This window comes from Suncus etruscus, chromosome 2, assembly GCF_024139225.1.
Source record: "Suncus etruscus isolate mSunEtr1 chromosome 2, mSunEtr1.pri.cur, whole genome shotgun sequence".
Lineage (NCBI taxonomy): Eukaryota > Metazoa > Chordata > Mammalia > Eulipotyphla > Soricidae > Suncus > Suncus etruscus.
In genome coordinates, this window is record NC_064849.1 from 59719248 (window position 1) to 59732925 (window position 13678).

Here is a 13678-nt window from a genome sequence, read left to right on the forward strand (position 1 = left end):
ATATATCTTATATATATTTACATATCTATCTATATACACCAGGACAATATCTATTATTGCCCCTTTCAGTGCCAATATATTCTTGTTAGGTTTCAGTGTAGTTGACATAGCAATTGATAACAAGTCACTATGATTTTGTTGATATTAATATCTTCCTTCAAGATAGTCAGCAGTTGATTTAAATTTTGCTGGTCCTCATAAGGTGCATATCTATTTTGAACTGTAATTTCTCCTTGTTGTTTCCTTAATTATTAGGAAATGTCCATCTTTGTCTTTATAAATTTTTAAGTCTAAAGTCTAAACACCAGAAATTAATATGCTCATTTCAGCCCTTTTAAGACAATTTTCTCTTGAATTATTGTCCTCCAAATTTTAGTTTGAGTTTGTTTGTTCTGACTTCAATACATTTCTTGTAGGTAACAAAATATTGGATTCAACCTTGTATCCATTGTGCCTCTCTCTCTCTCTCTCTCTCTCTCTCTCTCTCTCTCTCTCTCTCTCTCGTTGTCTCTTAACTAGTGCATTTAGTCCACTGGTGTTGATAGAGATTATTGTTAGGATATTTAGTGTCATCTTTTAATACGAGTTTGGTGTGTCTTGTGGTCTGTCTTAGCTTAATGTAGATCTTTCAGTTTATCCTTTAAAGCTGGTTCTTAGACTGTAAAGTTTCTAAGTTGTTGTTTATTCATGAATTTGTGTATCCTTCCTTTAAATTTTAATGTAATCCGGTTATTTTAAGTACTCTCAATGTTGCATTTTTTCCTTGAGCTTTGTCACTATATCCCACAAATTTCTTTGGAACTGAGGGTTTCTTGTGACAACTCTGAGATAATTCTTAGGGATGCTCCTTTAAATATAATTTCCCATTTTGATCTTGTTGCTTTCAGTATTCCATCCCTAACTATGTAGTTTGTCGTTGTGATTAGGATGTCTTGGGGTGCTTTTCTTTGGATCTCTTTGTCTGGTACTTTTTGGGCATATAGGACTTGGTTTCATGCACTCTTCAGCTCTGGGAGTTTCTCTGCAATTATGTCCTTGATTGTTGATACATCATGGGGTTTTCTTCCTGTGTCTTAGAAACTCCAATGATTCTTTTATTGTTTTGTTTTTTTTTTTACTTTATCAAAGACATCTATTTTCATCTGTTCACATTATTTGAAGACTTTCCCCTCATTTTTTCTGGTCATTTGTCTTGAGTCTCTGTTTATGGAGTTTTTATGTATGCATCTTCCAGCTCATTGACTCTGTTTTCAGCTGCTATTACTCTGTTGGATAGGGTTTCCATTGAAATTTTCATTTTGCCTACCAATTTTTAAAGTTATTTCAGCCTGAATATTTTTAAATTTCTTCTTCTTCTTCTTCTTCTTCTTCTTCTTCTTCTTCTTCTTCTTCTTCTTCTTCTTCTTCTTCTTCTTCTTCTTCTTCTTCTTCTTCTTCTTCTTCTTTTCTTCCTTTCTTCTTTTCTTCTTTTTTCTCCTCCTCCTCTTCATTTTCCTCCTCCTTCTTCTTCACTTCTTCCTCCTACTCCTCCATTTTTAATAGAAAATCAATTAGAGTAATTTTGTGGAACCACTTTCCCAGATATTAATATCTATTTTAGTTTATATACTGCTATATTTATCCAATTTTATTATAACACTGTGATTTACCAAATTATTCATCATACACTCATTTCAGACATTAACTGTTCAAATACTACCTCCACCATCAGAGTGGCTATCTCTTCACCAGTATCTCCAGTCACCTACTCACCATTATAGCCTGCATCCTTGCAGGCACAAAAAGTTTTATTTCATCTTGCTTGTCCAACACAAAACCAACTGAAATTATCCAATCTTAGATCAAGAGAGGTCAATGTGAAATTATTGTTGTATCTTTCCATGAAACCACTTTACTAATGTCAGTATTTAATTTTTAAGACTCTTTTTTGGTGCTAATTGAGCCTTCTGTACTACTGGTTGGGCTGACTGAGGTGGATATATTACAACATAACTTTCCCATCATATTTCTTAGCATGATACTACAAGATATTGAAATGTCATGCAGCCACTTTCCCTCAAACAGTCTAGGATTTGTAGATATACAACAAATTAAGTGGCTTGGAAGTTTGATAAGAATAAATTTCAGAGCTCAGCCCAATTTATCAGAGTTTGTAGGACTTGATATTGGACTGATGCAATTGATATTCAAAAGGGACTCTATTTTATGAGAATGCCACAGAGCTATTTCTGGACCTACCTACCTGGGAAATACATCTACACTGAATTTTCTAAATAAGCTAAGGATTTATATTCAAGTCTATAACAGTAAAATATGGTTTTAAGTTATGTTAATTCATGATTCTATATAATATTTTGGATTTTTGGGGGGAGGCCACATTCAGTGATGCTTAAGGATTACTCTTAGCTATGCACTCAGAAATTGCTCCTAGCATGGGGGACCATATAAGACCCTGAGGATCGAGGTCTGTCCCCAGTGAGCCACATGCAAGGCAAATATATTATTGCTGCACTATCACTCCAGCCCCAATACTTCAAATTTTAATCAAATTTCTAATAATTTAGTCTGAAGTTTTCTGAAGAATTTCTTGGTTAAGAAAAATGCCATAACTTTTCATTTCATAAGAACATAAAGACATAAATATAAGTATTAATGTAAGATACTTTTCTAAGTGTTTTCTTAAGAACCAAGAAATATAGATTATCCCTTTTTATCAGGATTGTATACAGTAAAGACTTTCCCTTTACAGTTCAGATTTAAGAAGTCACTACTTACAGAGTGAAAATGTTCTAAAGGGTAAGGCTCCTGTCTTGTATGCGGTGGCCTCAAACAGACCGAGGTTCAAATCCCAACGTCCCCTATAGTCCCCCGAGCCTGCCAGGAGCCACTTCTGAGTGCAGAACCAGGAGAAACCCCTGAGCGCTGCCCAGGGTGACCTCTAAACAAACAAATGATCAAAAGACAAAAAAAAACACTCTCCCTTTTTTTGGTGGTGGAAATGTTGCACTGGTGAAGGGGGATGTTCTGCTTATGACTAAAACCCAACTACAATCAGGTTTGTAATCATAGTGCTTAAATAAAGAATTTATATTTAAATAAAAAAAACAGAAGTTACTACTTTCTGATTAGCCACTAGGCTGACAGTTATACCCCATTTTCTTTCTCCCCAACTCATACACACTCTATATCTCTTGAAGTCTTGCATCAAGCCCTGCTATTCTTCACTTAGTATTCACTTCCTTTCTGCCCCATTCTTGTTCAGAGCAGACAAGTTGGTCTTTTGTACTTAGCACTGAATTTCATTCCACAGTAAGTTAAAATTGGTTTCTAAACTATTAAATTTGCATTTGTTCAAGACAGTCATCACAATCCTACCTAACTTTTTTATATTCTTCCCTTAAGTCTTGTCTATATTTATCTTTTATGACATCACCGGTCATCACTCAGTCATAAACAATAAAATCCAAATAAGAGTTAAATCCTGACCTTACTTTAACTTGAAAACTTTTCTAACTCTTAGCTCACATGCACTAAAACTTGAAGCTTCAAGGGCAGAGTCTGATAGAACATCTCTTTCTCTGGTCATGTGCAAGGATAGATTAAAGCTAAACATGGCTCAGATCAATCAAAAGTTCAGACTGCTGAAAACTGCTCTGACTCTGGGAAATTGATGCAGCTTTCTATGAGGTGAAAATCTATGAGCTGAGGGAGACATCATTAAATTTTTTAAAGAAACACATGCAACTATAGATTATGACAGACTAATATAATCTTCACATATATTGTATAGTTTTTAGGTTGGCAGTGAAATATAAAACAAATATTTTTAGTTTACTTTGGTTTTAATAACAATAACAATAATAACAACAATATGGAGGCAACACCCCTTTATATTCCCACACAGTGTATAAAATTACATCTTTCCTTTTGCTAAATTATTTTTGGTATTTAGTTATACAGTGATTTTTACTTCAAAGAATTGGCCTATGTTGGGAATGGATTATAAATCAACTGCTGAAATTCCCAAATTTATTTTCAATTGCTTTATTTAAGATCCATTTTTACAAAAGGGCTCATTGTTGGGTTTCAGTTATAAAGTGTACACCATCCTACACCAACGCATCCTTCCTGTCACTGATGTTTCCCATTTCCTTCCCACCCACCCCCTGCCTTGCTCTAGGGCAGGCAAATTTCTTCACTCTCTCACTCTCTCTCTCTTTCTCTCTCTCTCCTCTCTCTTTTTACACTGTGGTTAGCACTATTGTTAATGGAAGGGTGCCTTGCCCATTAGTTTCTCCACTGTCAGTGCCAAGTTCTTGTCCAGAGTAATCAGTTCAAACTATCATCGTCTTAATAGACCCTTCTTTATGCACCTTCTATATGCACCTTTGTATCAAGCTTTCTACCTTGGGCTGAAATACCTGACCTTTGTCTTTATTGTCTCAGTTTATTATACTATATTTATAATATCTCTTTTGTTTGTCTTATATCCCACAAATGAATGATATTATTCTAGGTCTATTCCTTTCCCTCTGGCTCATTTCACTTAGAATAATAGTCTTCATGTCCATTTATGTATAGGAAAATTTCATGTATTCATTTTCTTCTAATGACTGCATAATATTCCACTGTGTATGTGTACCACAATTTCTTTAACCACATATTTGTTATTGGCACCTGGGTTGGTTTCCAGATTCTGGCTATAGTAAATAGTGTTTGCTGAACATAAATGTGCAGAGGACATTTTTTTATTGTGATTTTGTGTGTGTAGGGTGTATCCCTAAGTGTGGTATGGCTGGATCATATGGAAGTTCAATTTCTAGCTTTTTGAGAAATGGCATAATTTTTTACAAAAAGGCTTGACAAGTCTGCATTTCCACCAACAGTGAATAAGAGTCCCTTTCCCCTTCATCCACCCATCAACCCAGCACAAGCTATTCTTGTTTGTTGTTTTTTTTTTGTAATGTGTTCTAGTCTCTGTGGTGTGAGATATCTCATGATTATTTTGTTTTGCATCTTCCTAAAGATTAGTGATAAAGATTATTTTTAATGTACCTTTTGGCCATTTGTATATCTGATTTGAAAAAATGTCTTCATTAATTTTCATACAAGGACTTAAATACAGGTATTTTCATTACTGTTCATAACTCTTTTATGTAGTAGTTGCACAAGATTAAAATTTAATTAGTATATGAAATATTAACCTGTTATAGCATTTTATTACCCATGGTTTTATATTTTATGCATTCTGAACATTATAAACCTTACTAAATAAAGATAATCACAAATTTCAGAAAACACACAAAGCCTTTTGAAGATACTCTAGAAAATTCTTTTCCGAGGCATCGATCTTTTTTCTTAAAAGAAGATTTCCAAACTTTCAAATTATTTGGCTTTTCCCTTGAGGAGCATGTTTATAGCCACAAGATCTTTGCATCCTCCACACTTGCTGCTAGCTATGATGAAGCAGATTGGGCACAGATTTTTACTTAAAGGTCTTGGGTAAGAAAACTCAGAAGGTGCATCTTCAGTGGAGCCTTCATATACTAAAAGCTGCCACCAATTAGCAGTAAATATAGCTTCAAAATTAGAGCCTTGAGAGAATAGATTTTAAAAATACCTTAACCATGAGCATAAACATGAGCATAAAGATTGTGCCACATTTATAAACCTTCTCTTACTAAAGAAAGGGGCATTTTATTTCTTTAAACACTTTATATGGCCTTTAGTTATTTATTTATATTCTCTAGTTGACAAATATCTAGTAATGGTGATGTTGACTACTAAAACAGCCTGTTTGTTTTCCAAGTTGACTAAAAATCTAACCTTGGATCAATGCTTACAGTTTATAAACTGTCCCTCAAAACATAGAAATATTGTGAAATAGATACTGCCTAACATCACATTGATGTCAGTCAATGCAATAATGAAGCTTCTGACTTTGACAGAAATATTTTACGATGATTGTATATGGTATCATGAGAATAAATAAGAATTGTGCTTATTCATAGTATATTTGTCTCAAGATCTTATAAAGAAGAAAGTCATTAATATTGAAGTGTACCACAGAGAATGGTGAGTGCAGTTAGAGAAATAACTACACTAACAACTATCATGACAATCTAGATAAGTGAGAAAATTAGAATGCCTGTCTCGAATACAGGCAGGGAGTGGGAAAGAGGGAGGGCACTGGTGGTAAGAATCTTGGACTGGTGAAGGGGGGTGTTCTGTTTATGACTGAAACCCAACTACAATCATGCTTGTAATTATGGTGCTTAAATAAAGATTTTATTTAAAAAATAGATTTACCTGGAGTTCACAAAAAAAAAAAAAAAAGGAAAGAAAGAAAATCACTAACTTTAACTTTGGGAAGATGACTTTCTCTCTCTGGCCTGCCCCAGTACCTGCAGAGTACAGATTATGCAATGATCCCTTCAGGCCTATTTTTCCAGAGATACATCACAAGTACATTAGGAACACACATACTCAAAGAATCACACACAATAAGTCTATTATATAAACTAAGTATGCAAAGTATAACTATCAGTAGCCTCTATTACATTTTAAAACTTTTTCTTGAAGTCTAAGATGTAATTGTTTTAATAGTAGTAATATTTCTTTATTTTTTAAAATACCCTTTCTCAACGGTGGTTAAGGGTAACTGGATTGGGCCTTACCTGGCAGTGCTCAGTGTTTACTGCTGACTTTTAACTGCTTGGAGATCATTCCTGGCAGTTTTCAGGAAACTATAAGCAGTGTGGGTCAAACTGTGGTTGGCCTTAAGCAAAAAAGTGACTTATCCTGTATACTCTCCTACTTTAAAATTGATCTTTCTGAATTTATTTTGAATCATACTTAGGCAAAATATAATAATACCAGTAACTGGTGACCTTTACAGGTCAAGAAAAAATAACTAATAAACAAGTAGAAATTGGAAGACTATTTCTGTGGTCATGATTCAAACAAATAGATCATATAGATTATAGCTACTAATAAATTTTTCATTGTTATATTATGTGTAGAAAACCTGCACTTGTCAAATTACTTCTGCCAGTTTTCTATACATATAAGTAAATGATTGCAGAAATTGACTCAGTAGAGCTCTTTGTTAAAATTTGTCATTTATCTATTAAAATTCTTCAGCTTTTGTCAGACAATGTACTTAGCTCTGTAATAAAAGTCCCTGAAGATATGTGTGTGATTTGTCAAAAGAGAGACAAAAAAGTGTATAAAACTCGAAAATGTCAGCAATCACACTTAATAGACTTTGGTAAATTTACATAGAATGAATAGAGATCTTTGATATTAATAAACTTAGCTCAGGGGAGTATAATAGAGGGGGCAAAGAATGATAATTTGAATACAATTTCAACATCACTTCTTGAAAAATTAAAATTATTATGTATAAACGTGTGATAGAGTTTAAATAACATAAATGTAACTGTTTATCACCATCCCAATGTATCAGCATGAGTATACTTCTCTAAAGTAAACCAATAAAGTACATATTTTTTTTTGTTTTTGTTTTTGAGCCACACCTGGTGGCACTCAGGGATTATTCTTGGCTTTATGCTCAGAAATAACTTCTGGCACACTTGGGGACCATATGGAATGCAGGGAATTCCAGGTCGTGCAAGGCATCACTGTGCAAGGCATTAGCCTAACCTGCTGTGCTATAACCCCGGACCCTAAAGTATAATTTTTCACCTAAATTTTATTTTTTTTCCAACAAAGGATCAAATATTAAATAAAACAAAGTATTTTGAAGACTATAATATTTCTTTTTTTTTTTTTTTTTTTTTTTTGGTTTTTGGGCCACACCCCGTGACGCTCAGGGGTTACTCCTGGCTATGCGCTCAGAAGTCGCTCCTGGCTTGGGGGACCATATGGGATGCCAGGGGATCGAACCGCAGTCTGTCGAAGGCTAGCGCAGGCAAGGCAGGCACCGTATTTCTAGCACCACCACCCGGTCCCAGCCTATAATATTTCAATGAAGAGAGTACCTAAGTTGCAAGTGGGTTGAATTTTTTTTGACTACAAAAGCGTATTGATTGATGTATTGCCTAATGAATTATTTAATCCATAACATTTTATTTTCTCACAGTTCTAATCTAAAAGCTAGAAGTCTACTATTAAGATTTGGTTTCTTTTTGTGGGATCTCTTTGAATTAAACTTTTTATGAATTTATAGTTTTTATTCACACTTCCCATAGTCTTTATTTCTTTGTATACACATCTCTACTGTCTTTCTATGTAAGCAAACTTCTTATTAAGATGCAATTCAGTTTGTATTAGGTCCCATTCTAAAGGATTTATTTTACCTTATTTGCCCCTCAAAGGTGATATTCTTAAATCTAGTTGCATCTGAGATTCTATGGCTTCAATGGATGATTTTAAAACATAAACAATTTAGCTACAATATGTATTTTTCTGGTGTTAGCATACATGCAATCATCATGCCAATACCTGTTAGCAATCAGAACCAGATTCTCCTGTTTAAAAAAAAAAAACCGCAGGAAAACTAAGAGAATATTCATTCATGGATGAAGACAAGTTCAACGATAAAACTCTAACGTTTATAAATGCTATCATCATATCTCTTCCTGCCCCTATTAAAAGTGATTGCTTGTCTGAGAGGAGCTAATGGGTAGTTAGTTTTAACTCAATATTCTTAAATAATTAGAACTATTGCATAAATTAGGTTTACTCTTTTAAATCTTTAACTCAAATTCTACTTTTTTCATGGCTTCAAAGAATCTTATAAGCTTAATATTGAATTTAACTGTCTTAAGGAATCTCATAAGTTTAATATTAGATTATATAGTTTTCCACTCTTAAAAACGTATTTATTATTATTATTATTATTAAAAAATTTTAATAGTTAACAAAAAACTGTATTATGTGCTGATGAATGAAATGTTTTATAGAAAATATCTTATGCATATCTTATTTTTGTCTTATGCATAGATAGGAGTAGAATGCCGTTTTGTAATTGAAGAAACTGAGACACAAAAGGTTGACATAGGAAATACTAAAGCCAAGAACTGCACTCGGGAAGTATCTCTCTAAAGACTAGAATTTCAGCCATTATTTTATGCATTTGTAATTAGAAATACGTTTATTTAATAACAAGAATTATTGACTACTGGTAATTCTAATTTATAAAACAGATTTGCTCTAGCATCAACAAAAAATGACAAATTTTTTCAGAAAGAAAGCATTCTAACTGGAATTCTAAGACAATATGGCAAGGGAACACATGCCTTTGAACTAAAACATCCCACTCTGGTACTGTTTACTAATGTCCTATTTGGATATTTGCTGACAACTTTTGCATTTCCTATCTTTCCTAATATGTTATTGACTCTTACAAAACATCCAGAGCATAAATTATCCAGGCTTAGATATTTTAAGTCTTAGGAATTTAGAATTGTAAGACTAATTTCCATAACAAATTCAAGGAAATTATTAAACGCAGTTTGTCTTCCCATGGTTATGCAACTCACTAAAGTAACTTTTTTGTGTCCTTAAAATGTTAACATTCTGAATGTTCATGTTATTTCACCAACAAGTGTGACTTGTATAAAAATATATATGGTTCAAACATTGACCTTATTTTATTCAGAGAAGCTATACTTATGGATAAGGTTTTACGCAGTAATGACATATGAGAATGACATATAAATGTAACATATATAACTGTGACATACAAACTCCTTTCTAAGTTTGAGCTGTAAAAATTTCCAGCACACTCATGAGTCATTTTTGGTGGGTTTGCTACTACATTCCTCTACATTTCTTAGCTTCCTTTGCAACTAGATTGGAATCATCTGCCTTAGCATTGGACTACATGCAGACATGTAATTTTTGGCATTTAAAAACAGGTATGACTCCATTCTTGTCTAGTTCCACTGCAGTGACAAAGTCAGATATCCAGATGACGTTATTATAAGACATTTTTATGAACCCTTCACTAACTCATAAATTACATTCAAGATTTGATATATTAAGCCTGTGACACAACAATGCAATTTAGCCATAATTAATAAAATGAAGTAGAAGTAGAGTTCTGTAGACAAATACAATATGTAAAAGTAGGGTGAGAATTTACTATAGACAAATTTAGTGGACTTTATTTATTGTTTTCAAATCTAAAATCTGAATTTTTGATCTGATGAGTATATTTTAAAACTAAGTTTTTAACTCAAATCACTGATATATTGGAGAAAAGCATAAATAATTACAGGTAGAAATATATTTTAAAAAGTTTAAGACTGGTTAAAATACGGAATAAATGAACTATTTCTGATCACCTTTACCTAAAGGAAATTGTCTCCTTGCCAAATTTCATGTTCATCTTATGAACAAATATTGTGATAAGAATCAGTTTCTCTTTTATAAAAAGTGTGCCATAAGTACAACCTTTTTTTTTTATAACCATAGCACTATGAACAATGCCAACTCACAATCTTTGTAGTGCATGGTCTTCATTTTCCAGGTGTCAGATACCTGCTAAAAGAATTGCATCTTTTTTGAATAAATGCTCTCAACTGAAGAATGCTACATGCCCAAGTAACCCAATTCAGTGTTTCTTAAACATGGTAAAAACAAAAGTGTTTTTCCTTTGAGCATCTCTTCTCTTATTGCTACCTCACGTTTTTCTCTTCTCTCACCTCATTCTCTCTACCTCTCTGCTCTTTATATCTTGCTTCTTTTCTACTCTCTTTCTCCTTTCTTTCTCTTTCTCCCTCTAGAAGAGTATATTCAGTTGTGCTCAGGGCTTAGTCTTGTCTCTGTGCCAAGGAATCACTCCTGGTGGGCTTTAGGGACCAAAAGGGGTGCTGGTAATCAAATCCAGGTTAGCCATGTAATAATAATCTCTCTTGTTCATGGATTTGTAGCATATTTAACAGCTACCCTCACTTAGAAAATAACCCATTGTATCTTCTGATGCCTTTGTTATAATTTATTTGCATTTCAACTACTTTCTGTGCATCTAACAAATGTTCCTTGTAATTCTTAATAATTCTTTTCTGGTACATATCTGTATCATAGTCTGTTTCCTGAGGAATCCAATTTATGATTTCTGTAAGCCAAAAAGAGGATTAGGAGCATGACAGAAATGTCTGTATATAGAGGAAATATGAATTACTACTTTTTAAATATATTTTATTTAAACACCTTGATTACATACATGATTGTGTTTGGGTTTCACTCACGTAAAGAACACCACCCATCACCAGTGCAACATTTCCATCACCAATGTCCCAAATCTCCCTCCTCCCCACCCAATCCCAGCTTGTACTCTTGACAGGCTTTCTATAACCCTCATATGTTCTCATTATTAGGATAGTTAAAAATGTAGTTATTTCTCTAACTAAACTCATCCCTGTTTGCGGTGAGCTTCATGAGGTGAGCTGTAAATTCCAGCTCTTTTCTCTTTTGTGTCTGAAAATTATTATTGCAAGAATGTCTTTCATTTTTCTTAAAACCCATAGATGAGTGAGAACATTCTGCGTTTTTCTCTCTCTCCCTTACTTATTTCACTCAGCATAGTAGATTCCATGTACATCCATGTATAGGAAAATTTCATGACTTCATCTCTCCTGACAGCTGCATAATATTCCATTGTGTATATGTATCACAGTTTCTTTAGCCATTCGTCTGTTGAAGGGCATCTTGGTTGTTTCCAGAGTCTTGCTATGGTAAATAGGGCTGCAATGAATATAGGTGTAAGGAAGAGGTTTTTGTATTGTATTTTTGTGTTCCTAGGGTATATTCCTAGAAGTGGTATAGCTGGGTCGTATGGGAGCTCGATTTCCAGTTTTTGGAGGAATCTCCATATTGCTTTCCATAAAGGTTGAACTAGATGATATTCCCACCAGTTCCTTTCTCTCCACATCCCCGCCAACACTGTTTGTTCTCATTCTTTGTGATGTGTGCCAATCTCTGGGATGTGAGGTGGTACCTCATAGTTGTTCTGATTTGCATCTCCCTGATGATTAGTAATGTGGAGCATTTTTTCATGTGTCTTTTGGCCATTTGTATTTCTTCTTTGTCAAAGTGTCTGTCCATTTCTTCTCCCCATTTATTGATGGGATTAGATGTTTTGTCTTGTAAATTTCTGTATTTGTCTTGCATATTTTGGAGATTAGCCCTTTATCTGATGGGTATTGGGTGAACAGTTTTTCCCACTCAGTGGGTGGCTCTTGTATCCTGGGTGCTATTTCCTTTGAGGTGCAGAAGCTTCTCAGTTTAATATATTCCCATCTGTTAATCTCTGCTTTCACTTGCTTGGAGAGTGCAATTTCCTCCTTGAATATGCCTGTAGTTTCAATGTCCTGGAGTGTTTTGCCTACGTGTTGCTACTTTTTAATATCTAAGGTAAATAATGGCCTAGTTTGTAATTATCAAGTTAGCATAAACTATTTAATGTATTTTAACTTGAATCATTTTAGTTTTTTTTTTTTGAGTAGTTTCTTTAATTTTCTCTAAAATGAAGACAAATATGTTTGGAAATCTATGTTTTCTGTTTTATACTCTTACTTTATATGAATTATTTACATATTAAATTGCCATATTACAGTTGCAAAAACTAAGGAATAAACATAACATAGCTTTTACCTAACCTCAAAACTATTCTAATTTAATACATTGTCTATTTTAATTCTAGATAATTATATTATCTCATTAAAAAATAGGTGAGTTTTAATATATGCTATTTCATATCTAGCACTTATATATATGTGCTGCCGAAGTGAGCACCATATCTAGCACTTATGAATACAGAATTAAACAAAGTGATGTATATGTTTATTATTATTTTGTGTGACTTTAAAGTAATAGTAAATATACTTAAAATCTACATTAAAATAGCATACCATCTGATACGAATTAGCTGAGTGACTTTATGCAAACTTCTTCACTTCAATGAACTTTAAAAACATATTAATAAGTTAGAAATAAGTTTGATAAAATTTAGTATATTTTCATTGATTAATCTACTTAATTTAACTCTGACAAAATAACATAAAAGCAAGAAGATTCTTGTATATCTTAGATATTAGCCCCTTATCAGATGAGTATTGGGTGAATAGTTTCACCCATTCTTTAGGTGTCCTTTTTACCCTAGTCACTAGTGCAAAAGTTTCTCAATTTGATGTAGTTTGATTAGTTTATCCCCACTTCCATTTGTTTGGACAGTGGTATTTCTTCCTTGAAGATACATTTAGTTTCAATACCCTAGATTTTTGGCTATGTTTTCTTTTATACTATACCATATAGTTTCATGTATGATATCATAGTCTTTAATCCATTTTTTTTATTTTGTGCATGATGTTAAATAGTCTGAATTCACTTTTTTTTACATGTGGTGATCAGTTGTCCCAAGATCACTGTTGAAGAGGCTTTCCTTGCTTCATTTTGTGTTTTTTGCCACTTTATCAAAGATTAATTGATCATAGGTCTGGTAGTCATTCCTGAATACTCAAGTCTATTCCATTGATCTGAGGGTCTTTCTTTATTCCAATAGCATGCTTCTTTAATGACTACTGCTTTGAAGTACAATTTAAAGTTGAGAAAATTGATGTCTCCCATATTCTTTTCCCTAAGGGCTGCTTAAACATTTATTGTTCCAAATGAATTTTGGGAGTATTTGAACCAGTTCTCTGAAGAATGT